At 38.7% G+C, this 13220-nt stretch overlaps 1 protein-coding gene across 1 annotated transcript in view; it reads right to left on the reverse strand.

The window, feature by feature from the left end:
• Nucleotides 1–13220, reverse strand: part of LOC150076220 (protein SET-like) — a 92029-nt gene that overhangs the window by 38066 nt on the left and 40743 nt on the right. The window lies entirely within an intron of this gene.

Below are 13220 nucleotides of genomic sequence, written 5' to 3' on the forward strand. Positions count from 1 at the left end.
TGCGGTAATGACCTGCATAGCCTTGTAACACGACTGCGAGAAGACCCCTTTGAAACTTTTACAATCATTCAACCAGTGAGATGAATGAGGATCTAAAGCTCACCATGATTAATCAAATCACATGGACAGATGAAGTGATTTATAAATTAAATGTTCATGCAAATAGGCATAACTGCGTTTATTCGGCTGTCAACAATCCCCATGTTCTGCAAGAACTGAACCTGCCAGGAGTGACTGTCTGGGTTGAAATTTGCTAGGAATGTGTCACAGGGATTTATTTATTTATGGAAGTGTCAAAGATGAGAGTTACCTTGCAATGCTAAAGGATTTTGTCTGGTCGACAATTGGAAAAGATCTATATTTTATGCAGGATAGTGCACCTGCCCATTATTCCTTAATTGAGTTTTCTGGATGAAAAATTCCAAACCAACTGAGTGCACTTTGCGATATCCAGATTTAATGCCAATGGGTTATCTTTTATGGAGACATTTAAAAAGATAGGGTGCATGCCTGAAAACATAACTCCATTGAGATGATGAAAACAATAATTACTGAAGAATTTGCAGCAAATGATGGGCAGTTGTGTTTGAACGTTTGTCAAATAATAAAAAAAAAAAACTCATTTCTTGTTTCAAGGTGCAAAGCCAATATTTTGAAAGAGGCAGATGCAAAATAAAGTGTAGTCTTTATTTACATTTTTGTTTCCTAGCAGGTTTAAAACCATAGACTACATTTTTAAAAACAAATGGCAAAGTGACTTATGACTCACCCTATATATATTTTTTTACTCACCAAAGGGTTAAAAAGATAGAGTTGCTAGTAGGGAGAGGTTTTGGAAAGCTGCAGTTTGCCTTGTTCTAGATGTGTAAAATGGCTTGGCATGAACCCTTAAACCCTGTCTCATTTTTTGCTTAGAGATCTCTGAGGGGTTACTATCTTTAATCACTTTGATGCAGAGATCCCCCCCCCCACCTCTAATTGCAACTGTATGGCATCCATCCCAAAGATAAAACAAAATTCTTATTTTTGAATTTTCCTTACAAAAAAAAAAAAATAATAAATAAATAAATAAATAAATAAAATAAAAAGCAGTGAATTTCAGTACCTGTCAAAGTAACAAATAAAGGCAGTCAAGCAGCAACAAAATAATTTTAGGAGCAGCTGCTTTCGGATGAGTGTGGGTTACATAACATTTGAGCTCTCTCTCTATATCCCTACAGACCATTCAAGAAAGCTGACTACATCTAACTGACAAAGCTGCATTCCACTTTAATTCTAATTTATTAATTTATATCTAATTTTCTAACTTATTTCATTATTTTATTTTGTCATGAGCAATTTTTCTGACTGCAACACTATAAATGCAATAATAAATAAATAAACAAAAACTATTGTTTTTGTTTATAAAGATCATATTTTGACATTTGAATTATTAATAGGATGGATTATAATGTGGCTAAGCTAAAACAAAAGTAGGAAAAAAAAATGGTCTATGACAATGCTATAGTATATATTGTTTTTTATCTGTCATTACTGCCTGGGAACCATACTGTCTTTCCTGTGACAGTAACAGAGCTCAGGTTTAAGCTATTTAAAAATGACCATGTTTATCCATGAGTCAACTTAAAGCATCTAATATTGCTTTCAATCAAACAGTATCATCTGGTGGATGAATCTGTTATTTCTTGAAAATCAAAGGTCTGTTGTGACTAGTTTCGGAATTATTTGGACCCATCATCAGACAGTTTTAATAAATAATGGATTTATCTACTGGGCAATGTTATTTGGTTAAAAAAAGATTAGTTACTCATTTCTAAGAGAGCTTAAACCCAAGCAGTCACTGTTACAGGAGGGACAATAAACTCCTAACGTAGTAATGACAGAAAACAGCGTTGCACTAAACCATCATTCCTTGGTAATAACAAGAAACTGTATATCAGATACAGTCAATTCAATGATGATTTTTTCCCCTTAAGGTCAACTAAAACTACTTTGAAAAGTAATAAAAGTCACTTATATTTGGGCACACATGGATCTATATTATAAGGAGAAATAAAGACTGGTTATACTGTATACTGTTCACTCTCTGCTCAACAATTTTGTAAGGAATTTCAGAAAGCTTTACCAAGCAACCTGTTTAACATTAAAATAATCATACAATACAGGGTGAAATAAAAAAACCTTAACAATAATAGCAGCTACCTATACATTAAACCCCTATATATAAAAAAATTATTTTTTTCAAAATATTTAATGCATTTCCAATGATCCTCTGAGGCAGTGTGCAATGTTTTACTTTGTGAAGAAAACTGATAGACAAAATTTACAATTCTATCCTCAATATTATCAATCCAACAAGATAAATATTTTAGAAAGCTGCTATAGAGTTAGGCTCCAACAGGAATAAGTATAGAGAGTATAATACTGCAAGATTTGGACAAAACATGAGGGCTCCTTCAAGCAAGAATGCGAAAAATCCAGCATGGGTTAGTTACTGCAACAAAGCATATTGCAAAGCTCCAATAAATGGGTATAAATAACAACTTAAACTTCTTTGGTTAGTACAGAGTTCAGGAAGAAACCATCTATCAACACCGAAAATGGAAGAATCAAGTGTGACAGCAACGTTGTAGAAAATGAAAACAATTGACAAACATTAATAGAGGATGCAATCCATGGGCAACTTCCAATGCTTTAACTGATAAAACATTAGTCATAATGGAACCAGATATATATATTTTTATCAGTTTAGAAGATCGATAAGTAAGTAGTGTTGTCAAAATAGACAAAAATTCATTTGCTAAGTGGAATTATTTTGGGGAATCACTCTAGAAACATTTCCTACATGAAGAAATTGAATTACTTAGTTTCCTGGCTGATTAATATCATCATCAAAGGCCATTTGGCTAAATATTAGTAGTAGTAGTAATAAAAAAAAAAAAAAAAAAAAAGTTCATACATCTATTCAACAACTGTCTTTGCTCAATTTTTTTTTTTCAATTTATGTCCCCTCAGGTTTGTAATCTGAGCAAGCGAAAGAATCCTAACAAATTTCAGTGTGCTCAAATCATTCAAGGCCGTACACACCTCAATCAGATCACATTGCAGGTTCCAAGTCTCCAGCCGCTGCAATTCGCAGAACTTAGGCCTTTCTTAGTAAGAAGACCCATTTGTTCCATTCACCAATCTTGCTGCCTTTCTCTGTACATGTTCAAACAACTCTACATTCTTCCTAAAATGAGGCCTCCAGAACTGTATGAAGTACTCAAGGCATGGCCTGAACATTGCCTTGTACAACTGGATAATCACCTCCCTGTCCCTGCCTGGCAGCCTGTCTGCACTGTCCAGCAAACTTCATATTTGACTCCATAATTACTCCCAGGTCTTTTTCACTTTCCACTTCCTTGAGTTGGTTCCCAGTTGGTACTTTTCTCTTGGGTCATTGCTACCCATATGCAGTACTTCACATTTGTCAATGTTAAACTTCAGTTGCCACTTCTCAGCCCATTTGCCCAACTTATCTAGATCCAGTTGGACTAGCATACTATCTTTACTGTCATTAACAACCCCCTTGGCACCTCCGCAGCCAGGTATGGGCAGGAGCAGCAGTAAGTAGCACACGCTTCTTGATTAGACCGGGGTTCGAGCCCGTGACCACCAAATACGGAGGATGTGGAAAGGTCAGGCAATGACCACCGCATATCCCCAGAGCAATATGGCCTTAGTTGCTAATGCTCTTAAAAACCAAAACAACAACAACATTAACAACCCTGCCAACCTTTGTATCACTGCAAACTTCGACACTAAACTGATACACCTTCATCAAAATATTGATGAATACACAAAACAACAATGGGCCCAGCACCAATCCCCAGGTAACTCCACTAATAACATTCATTGACGAAGAACAGTGTCCACTGATTACCACTCTCTGTTGTCTCCCACTCAACCATCCCTTTACTCTTAATGACATACTGCTCCAGTTTGTACAGCTGTCTTCCATGTGCAACAGTATCAAAAGCTTTTTTGAAATCCAAGTATATGATATCAAAATTATTTTTGACATTCAGTTCCTTTATGACATCATAGTATCCAATGAAATTGGTCAGACAAGACCACCCTTTAACAAACCCATGCCGTGTCTTAAATATTACTGCCGCCTTGTCTAAACAATCCTGCAATGCATCTTTAACCAGTGACTCCATTATTTTACCCGGAACAGAAGTTAAACTAACTGGTCTGTAATTACTCGTGTCACCCTTCAATCTCCCTTTGTGAATTGGGGATACATTGGAACATCTTCAGTTTGTGGGAACCTCCCCTGAGTTCAAGGATGCTCTCATAATTATGGCTAAGGGTTTGCTTTGCTGCCACCTCCTTTACTTTAACTGGACAGATCCCGCCCACCCCGCGTGCTTTCCTTATGTTTAATTTCAACAATTTCCCCTCCACGTTGCTGTCAATTATTACAAAATCACTTGGCTGCCTGTTAAGTGTTTGATGAACATCTGGCATTCCCCTCATTGAATAACTCCTTGTGTGTGAATTTAGACGCAAAATACTCATTCAGTTTATCAGCTACCTGAGCATGATCATCAATAGTCAATCCATCTATGTTAAGTGGTCCAATCCGAATCATCCCTTTCCTTCTAGAGTTTACATAAGTAAAGAAATCTTTGCTGTTTTTCTTTGCATCCTTTGCCAACGATTTCTTGTAATCTGCCTTTGACTGCCTAACCTGCTTTGTGACTTGATTATAGAGTAGTTTATATCTGCCATAGGCTTCTGTGTAACCTGATAACTTATATGCATCCCATACATTTTTCTTCTCTGCTTCGAGCCTGGCATCTGACATCCATTTCAAAAAAGTTTTGCTAGTGACCAACCCACAAGTTACAGTCAATATCTGGAAAGTTAAAATCCCCCCATTATAAGATATTCTAATTTACTGGCCCACTCTATTTCTCTGCACAATTACTCATTATACTCTTCAGATTCATTACACCTATAACATGCACCTACTCTCATTTTTCCTTTCCCAGTGCTTATGTCACACCAAACAGACTCAACATTGCATTGCTCACCAACATCAATTGGAAGCACTTCCTTAGATTTTGTGTTTCTTAACCAACAGCATAACCCCCCCCCTTCCTGTCCTGTCTATCCTTTCCATACACATTGTACTCTCCAAATTCCAATTCTGCACTGCTTATATATCTGTGTGACACCACATCTCTGATATCCCAACAATATCTGCCTTTGATGACTTGACTGGCACTTCAGCTCATCAAATTTTTTAACTATACTCCTAGCATTGGTGTACACGCACCTGTTTCTACTTTTAGTTACCCTAACATAGCCCATGTATTTATTTGCTCCCAACAGTCCTGGAAATTTATATTGCCTTGCTTTCCATGCTGCTACTCATTCTGATACAAAGGGTACTAGGAAAGTTTTGCAATATGACGCAACAATGAATCACAGGAAGCTGCTTGTTGCTGCATGTTGAGACATGTTCATACGTGCACAGTAGCCGCCATGCCAAGTCGATGGGCTCAGCTATTCATTAGTAGTGAGAGTGTAAAGTGCTTGCGATGGCATCGTGGTCACGAAATGAGATAAGGACAGTTTTGCGGTATAATTTAGTGCGTGGTTTAACCATAGACCAGTGCTTAGAAGAAATGACTCTTGCACTAGATGATGATTGTCCACATCGTACAACGATATTCAGGTGGTATAGAGAATTCCAAAGGGGAAATTTCACTCTGGAGGATTCTGAGAGGCCGGCAAGGCCACGAACGTCAGTTACGGAGGAAAATGTTACTGCTGTGAGGAAAATGCATGACGAAAACAGGCGGTGACCTACCAACAGATAGAGGATACTTTGGGCCTAAATGCACCAGCAATTCGTTCGATTCTGCAAGATCATTTGCACGTGAAGAAACTTTGTTCTCTCTGGGTGCCGCATCAACTGACTGAAGAGCAGATGACACGATGTGTGACTTGGTGCCGGGAGATGTTAAAAAAGTTTGATAAGGGACAATCTCGGTATGTGAACAACATCGTGACAGGTGATGAGATGGCTGTACTATTACGATCTGCCGACCAAGGCTCAAAACAAAGTTTGGGTCTTTGATGATGACGACACACCCGTAATTGTCAGAAAATCCCGATCTGTAAAGAAGAAAACGATAGCTGTATTTTTCAAATCGAGTGGAATTGTGGAACGTGTCGTTTTGGACATGCAGAAGACAGTCACAGCTAAGTGGTATCTGAACAATGCCTGCCTAAAGTCATTGGATCTATGAAGAACCTGCGGCCAAAGTCAAGAATAGACACCTGGTACCTCCATCACGATAATGCTCCAGCTAACCGCGCCAAAGCCTGCACCGAATATTTGACCACGACAGGACTGAAACCTCGAGCACCCACCCTCCCTACAGCCCAGACCTTGCTCCCTGCCAATTTGCACTGTTCCCGCATGTGAAAATGAAGCTAAAAGGGAGGCGGTTTTCCAGTGATGAGGACCTTCTACGGGCTTGGGACAACGAGTGTGCTTTACTCCCTAGTGAAACTTGGCAGAACTGGTTTAAAGATTGGTTTCGGAGGATGGAGAGGTGTATTGAATGTAGAGGAAATTACTTTGAAAAAATTAAATAAACAAAGCTGTATTGAAAAACTTTCCTAGTACCCTTTGTAGAAGCAGTGCAAGAATCACTTTTGCCTTTGCCTGCGGCTACTGTTAACCATTTAGTTTGTGTATCCCACAAGCTAGCAGATTTCTGACCCATCTAAGACTGCCTCGATAGCACCAGCAAATATTCTTGCACCCTTTCTATTTAAGTTTACCCCATCCCTGTAGAAGCAGTCTCTCCTGTCAACAAGCACAGACCAGGCTGAAAAAAATTCTGCTCCCTGAGCCTTGCACAATCTCTCCAGGGCCGAATTGATCAACAAGGCTCTCATCATATACTCCCCCCTATTGTGCCTATGCAGAAAATTTCACATTCAATCCTAACTCACGACGTTTTTTCATCACTGACCTGTACTTGTTGAGTAAATCTGCAGACCTTTTACTCTTAATGTCATTAGTTCCAATGTGTACAACAATATCACCTTTTGTGCCCTTAAAAGTTGATATCTGTTCTACAACGTCATTAACGTTTGCCCCTGGCAGACATACCCTGGTCCTGTTTTACCTATCCTTCTTGCATAGTATATTCCCCGTCTCCCTGACAGTTAAGTTACCAACAATAAAATGTTCCTTTGGGACTAGTGCATTCTGCCTTGGAGATTGCCTGTGCACAGGAGTCAGTTCTGCCGTTGAGCTGGGGAGCTGACAGCTTGACGGGGCCCCTCATATTAATTTCTTCAAGGGATTTTTGGAGCACCGCCCCAGATGTGGGAACAATATTCCATGGTATGGCGGATTTGCGATTTGTACAGAGTGAACAGCTGTTTGGAAGAAAAGTAACACCAAGAGCAAAAACCAAGTTTTTTAAATGTAGAGGAAGTAATATTTGTAATGTGCTTGTGCCAAGAGAGAGAGATTAGAAGTCAGGGTAATCCCCAAACGAGATATATAATCTTGCTTGGAAATCGGAGTGTCACCGAAGATAAGCATAAGAATTCTTTTTGCGAGATATAAGACAAGATTGAGTTTTAGAAGGATTGAAATCAACCAAGTTATCTTTGCCCGACTGGAGAATTACCTGAAGATCGGCATTTAAGGAATTGGTAGCAGATTTTCGAGAAGTTGAAGCTGATTGAGCAGGGCAAGGTTTCTCGAACTGGAAAGTAGAATGCAATGTGCTATCATTGGCAAAACTATGGATAGGATTACCAGTCAATGGAAGAAGAAGGTCATTAATATACAAGAGGAAAAGAATTAAACCTTGGGGGACACCAGCATTAGTGGAGAACTTAGAAGACAGAGCCAACTACCATCACCCTCAGTGAGCAATCAGAGAGAAAATTGGATAACCAATTACAAAAAAACAGTTGGCAAACCATAAGATGGAAACTTGTTTAGAACACATTTATGCCAAACACTATTAAAAGCCTTTGAGATGTCAAGAGCAACTGCTTGTGTTTCACCAAACTTTTCCATTGAATTTGTCCATAAATGGGTAACATAAGCCGGAATATCTAACAGTGGATCAACACTGACGGAATCCATAGTGGCAATCATTGATCAGACCAAAAACAACTCTTAAACCACCGTTTTTAGGTAGTTAAGAGTTGACGGTTAATTGACTTCTCCATTACTTTAGAAAGAGTAGAAGTAATTGCAATGGGACAATAATTTGATGGGAGGGATTTGTCATCCTTTTTAGGAAATGGCGGGATATGAGCAAATTTCCAAGCAGAAGGAAAAACACCTTTGGAATAAGAAAGTGAAAAAAGGTGGCAAAGAACAGGAGTAAATTCAGGAGCACAGATTTTGAGAACAAGTGGAGAAATACCACCAGGACTCGTCAAAATCCTTCTAACATCCTTTCGACAGAAGACCACAGGAGGCAGTGAATGGAGCGTGTTGAGAATGGTGGGAGCTGTTTCACTAAGATCATTAATACATGAGTTGGAAGAAAAATGGGATACTAGCAAGTCAGCTTTATCCTTGGCTGAAGTAACAACAGAACCATCTGGTTTTGACACAAGTAGGGCCAATAGCTTTTGCAAGAGACCAGAATGCTTGGTTACCATTAGGGCAAGAAGCAAGTTTTCTACTCTTAGCCTGTTCAAAATTTAGTTTGGACTGATTAATAACTGCTTTACAATTGTTGTGAGCTTTGATGTAGGCAGAAAATGAAACTGAAGAATTGGAAAATAGCCAATTACGATATGCAACGTTCTTCTCTTGAACAGCCTTAGCACATTTATTGGAAAACCAAAGTTTAGATAGAGGATGAGATTTTAAAGTGGAGTGTGGAATCAAGGATTCCATTCCTGCAAGAATAATTTCATTGACACGATCTGAGGAAACGTTAACATCAGAAGTTTTGAAACAGTAATCTGACAAGGGAAAAGAAATCTTGCAGATCATCCCATTTTGCATTCTTGTAATGCCAAACAACACAAGGTTGGGAATAGCCATGAGATAACGGCTCCATTGGAGAAGATACAATCACCAAGTTGTGATCTGAGGTGCCAGAAGGACCACTCACTTTGACCATGTAGTCAGTCCTCGTATAGCACGATAGTTGTGTTCCTAGAAACCCTCGTACAATGCAAAATCGTGCAATATAAACAACAGGCTCTATGGAATAAATAGGATTAGGTGCCGACCACCCAAGATTGAACACACATTTGTAACCAAAACATTACCAAACACAATAAATAATCGCAATAAAATACGTAAGTATTTTATTACGACTATTACGTAATAAAATATTGCTAATGCTTTTGCTTCTATCGTAAGCAAACTTGTTTTTTGTTTGATTTTCTATCCAAACAGATGACATCCGTTCCATCTCTTCCAATTCTTTGTGTCTTAATCTAATGGATTTTAATTACACTTTGAGTTGTTCCTGCTATGAAAGTTGCTTTTATCTTCTCTGCATTCTTTGTAATTCTCGGCGTTGCCTCATTTAGGTCTGTAGAACATGCAATATCACATGGTCTTTCATTTCGCTCAAAGCGTTTCACAATTTCATATTTTTTCTCTATCAACAGAGGCGAACTGGCCATAAGCCTTACCGGGGAAACCCCAGTGTGATTTTGGCCATAAACCATAGTATGAGCCCACTACAAATTTTCCCGGGCAAGAATTTTTGACTCAGTCCACCTCTGTTTATCGATATTGCTTTTCTTTTTCTCTCTGAATCTGTAGTGTCTTCACCAGGACACTTCCTCTTTTCACCTTTTAAGTATTTTACTAATTTTTAGGGAATAAAGCACAATTACAAAACGAGGAGGCATGCTTGATACACATAAAGCTGCGTGCGTGTAGCAACTGAATAAACAACACCGTAAAGGCAGAGATACACTATTAACACCTCACATTTTACTAAAGCTCATTTCTAGGGGTTACTACCATAAAACAATAAAACAATTTCCAGTTGTGTTTCTGCTAGTGGAATCTGTTATAAACTGGTAGTAAATTCGATCTAATTGCATTTGCGATTATACCGATAGCTGGAATTGTGTTGGTTTTTAAGTTATTATGGTGAAATGTGTTTCCCCCTTCACTGATACAAAAAACATAAATACATTTTCAGAATCTTCTCTTTATTACTATCGCGTTGCGTTCAGTTGGGGCGATTCTGCGTTTGACTGCCATGTCTTGTAAACACAAAGGCGAATCGTGCATAAGCGAATTCAGTTCGTGTTATATGAGATATCGTTCCCCCATTTATAAATCGTGTATGATTGAATTCGTGTAGTGTAAACACATGTTATACGAGGACTGACTGTACTTAGAAGGGTTGTTTGTGAGAATTAGATCAAGCATGTTGGCTGTATGGTTGGGACTGTCCAGTATTCTGGTAGGTAAATGAACAACCTGTGCGAGGTCATTAGTAATTACAAAAGCCTCAGCATTTCGACCAGCTGGAGTTGTAAACTATTTTTATCAGCAATGAAAATTCCTCATCGTTAGGAAAGTTGGACTGGAGTTCCAAGTGATTAGTGGAGTTCGGAGAATGGTAGATACAATGGATGAATTTGACAGAATGAGGTTGAGAGATTTTAGACCAGAGAAGCCTGAAAAGAGGAGATTCCAACGGGACAGGGAATATCGGAACGTACATATGCACAAGTAACACCTTTGAGGCGAAAGAAATCATACAGGGAATAATTTGGGTAACTGAGATTGAGTAGTAGTTGAATCAACCGATAACTGAGATTCTGTCAGAAAAAGTACATGGGGTTTGGCAGACTGCAAGTGGAAATGGATATCATTGAGATTAGAACTGAGACCATGTATATTTGTGAAATGAACTAGGAAGTGTTTGGAAGGTTTAGATCTTTTTTACCGATAAGCTTACTCTATTAGTTTTGACAATTCATGGTGTATTCAATAGTAAGAAAAGCAGTGGGTGGGAAAATATGCTGTATGAAGTTATGAAATTTTTGGATGTGGTATATACATGGTAAGAATATACCCAGATTCTTGACATAACGTGGCCTCAACAATGCCCCACACGCATGCACACAACTCGGATTCTCTCCAATCACTATCTGGCAGAGTAGAGGTAGCAAGATTATACACTAGTCGATCCAGAAGTCTCCTAGAGAGTTACCAACAGGTTTGGTCTGTTGTACTAACTAGCGGCCGGCCTGCGTACGTTTTAGAGCTGCACCTTCGAAATGGAAGGAAAGTTGGACCTCGTCATGATGTTCATCATAACCTAAAAAGTCATCAGTCGAACTGCATGATGAAAGAGATGGGGAAGGGTTGACCAGAACTTAGCTCTGGAGACTAAACATGGGTTCCATCACTTCATGCCTCCAATAAGCAAAGTCATGGTATTGCACCAGTTAGGAGTCATCTACCACCTAGTATTGCCTAGTAACACAGATGGGGTGAAATTCCTCTGTGTGGTATGGGAACCACACCTCGAGCCCTGCTTATGTTGGTTCACACCTGGGTGGTGGTCATCCACAGTGTGCTTGCGCATGGGGGTTATACCCAAGATTACTAACAGTCCCACCATCGTGATGGTGCAAGCAGAGGATTTGGCTGTCACACACTGTCCAGACTTAGCCGAAATTGGGTGCACTGACTTGAATATCACCTGAATATCAGTTCCATTAGCGTTTTAGCTCCCAGGTAGCAAGTACAGCTTGTCTGGCATATCTGAGAGAATGTCTATGACAACCTCAAAAACCATGGTGTAGTATCACAAACCTACCACATCCCAGTGTGGTAGGTTTGTGATAAATCTTGAATGATATGTTTTCTCCCCCTCCCTTATGAGTGTAAAATTTAGGCAATTAATTGTCCTAGTCTCCACATGTTAACTTGTTGTAAAGTTAACTTGTAACTACATGTTTTAAAGTTCAATTGCATATGAATATTGCAATTGAATGTCTTAAATGTCTTTAGAACATCATTTGTAGTGTTATCATCTAGGTACCTCCCACAATATGTAATATGGGGAAGAATCGGTGATAAATGTATCTGCTCAATTTTGTCAAGTACTGAAATAGTGGCCTAATAGCAGAGATCTGCTATTAGGCCACTGAGCCTAAGACCCATCGGCAAACCGAAAATTTGTTTATAAATTTTGTCCTGGAAAGAAATGTTATTTGCTTCTGTTAAAAGTTTAACCAAATCAAAAATTTCTTTTTTAAGTAACCTGGTCTGATTAATGCCAATAGTGTCGTCATTCAATAACTCCCAAATTATGTTTAACACATATGCTACATCAATGTGTGTATATAACGAAATAATGTCCAATGAAAATAATTTGATTTAATGTACAATCTTGCAATCTTTTAGACTAGTGATTAAAGTATTGTAATTCTTGATACTGAATTTCAGTACTTGTCTAAACAGTTTTATGATGTGATACAAATGTATAGTCGAGGGTGAGAATGCAGAGTCCTTATAGGAGACTAAGTCGAATGGGTTTCTCTGGTTTATGGAGCTTTACCTGTCCAAAAAGAACAGGTACATTTTATGTTATAACCTTAAGCTGTTTCAGTTGAGCCATTGAGATATAATATTTTTTTCAATATAAGGTAAGAGATTTATTGTATCAATTGACAAGATTGTTAAATATGGCGGCATCAACTTCTTGGTAGGTAGCACTGTCAGTTATAATATTACCCAGTTTATTAATGTAAAAAAAAGTAAAGTGCAGCCATTATCAACCCACTGCAGGGTGGAAGCCTCCTCAACAATTCATGCTGAGGGAAATGGACCATAATCTGCCACCCTGGTCCAGTGCAGGTTGGCAGATCGACCGTATTCAGCAGTCAGGGGCTTGAACCCCGGTCTACTCAAAGAGCGTGTGCTACTGCACTCCCGCTCCTGCCCACTCGGCTACGGAGACGTAGTCTGTCTTATTAAGGACAACTATCGTATCCCCTTTATCAGACCTCAGTATAACAATACCCTCATTTTTTCGTAATTTCTGTAAGGCAACAATTCCATTTTTATTTAACTTTGGTAATCGCGGCATGTTAGAGCTGTTTATCCTTTTGCGGAATATTTCTAAGACAAAATTCCCTATCCACTATCAACTGTTTATTAGGAAGCATATGTGGTGGTA

Source organism: Mastigoproctus giganteus, chromosome 13 (assembly GCF_048544385.1).
Source record: "Mastigoproctus giganteus isolate SK-2022 chromosome 13, ASM4854438v1, whole genome shotgun sequence".
NCBI lineage: Eukaryota > Metazoa > Arthropoda > Arachnida > Uropygi > Thelyphonidae > Mastigoproctus > Mastigoproctus giganteus.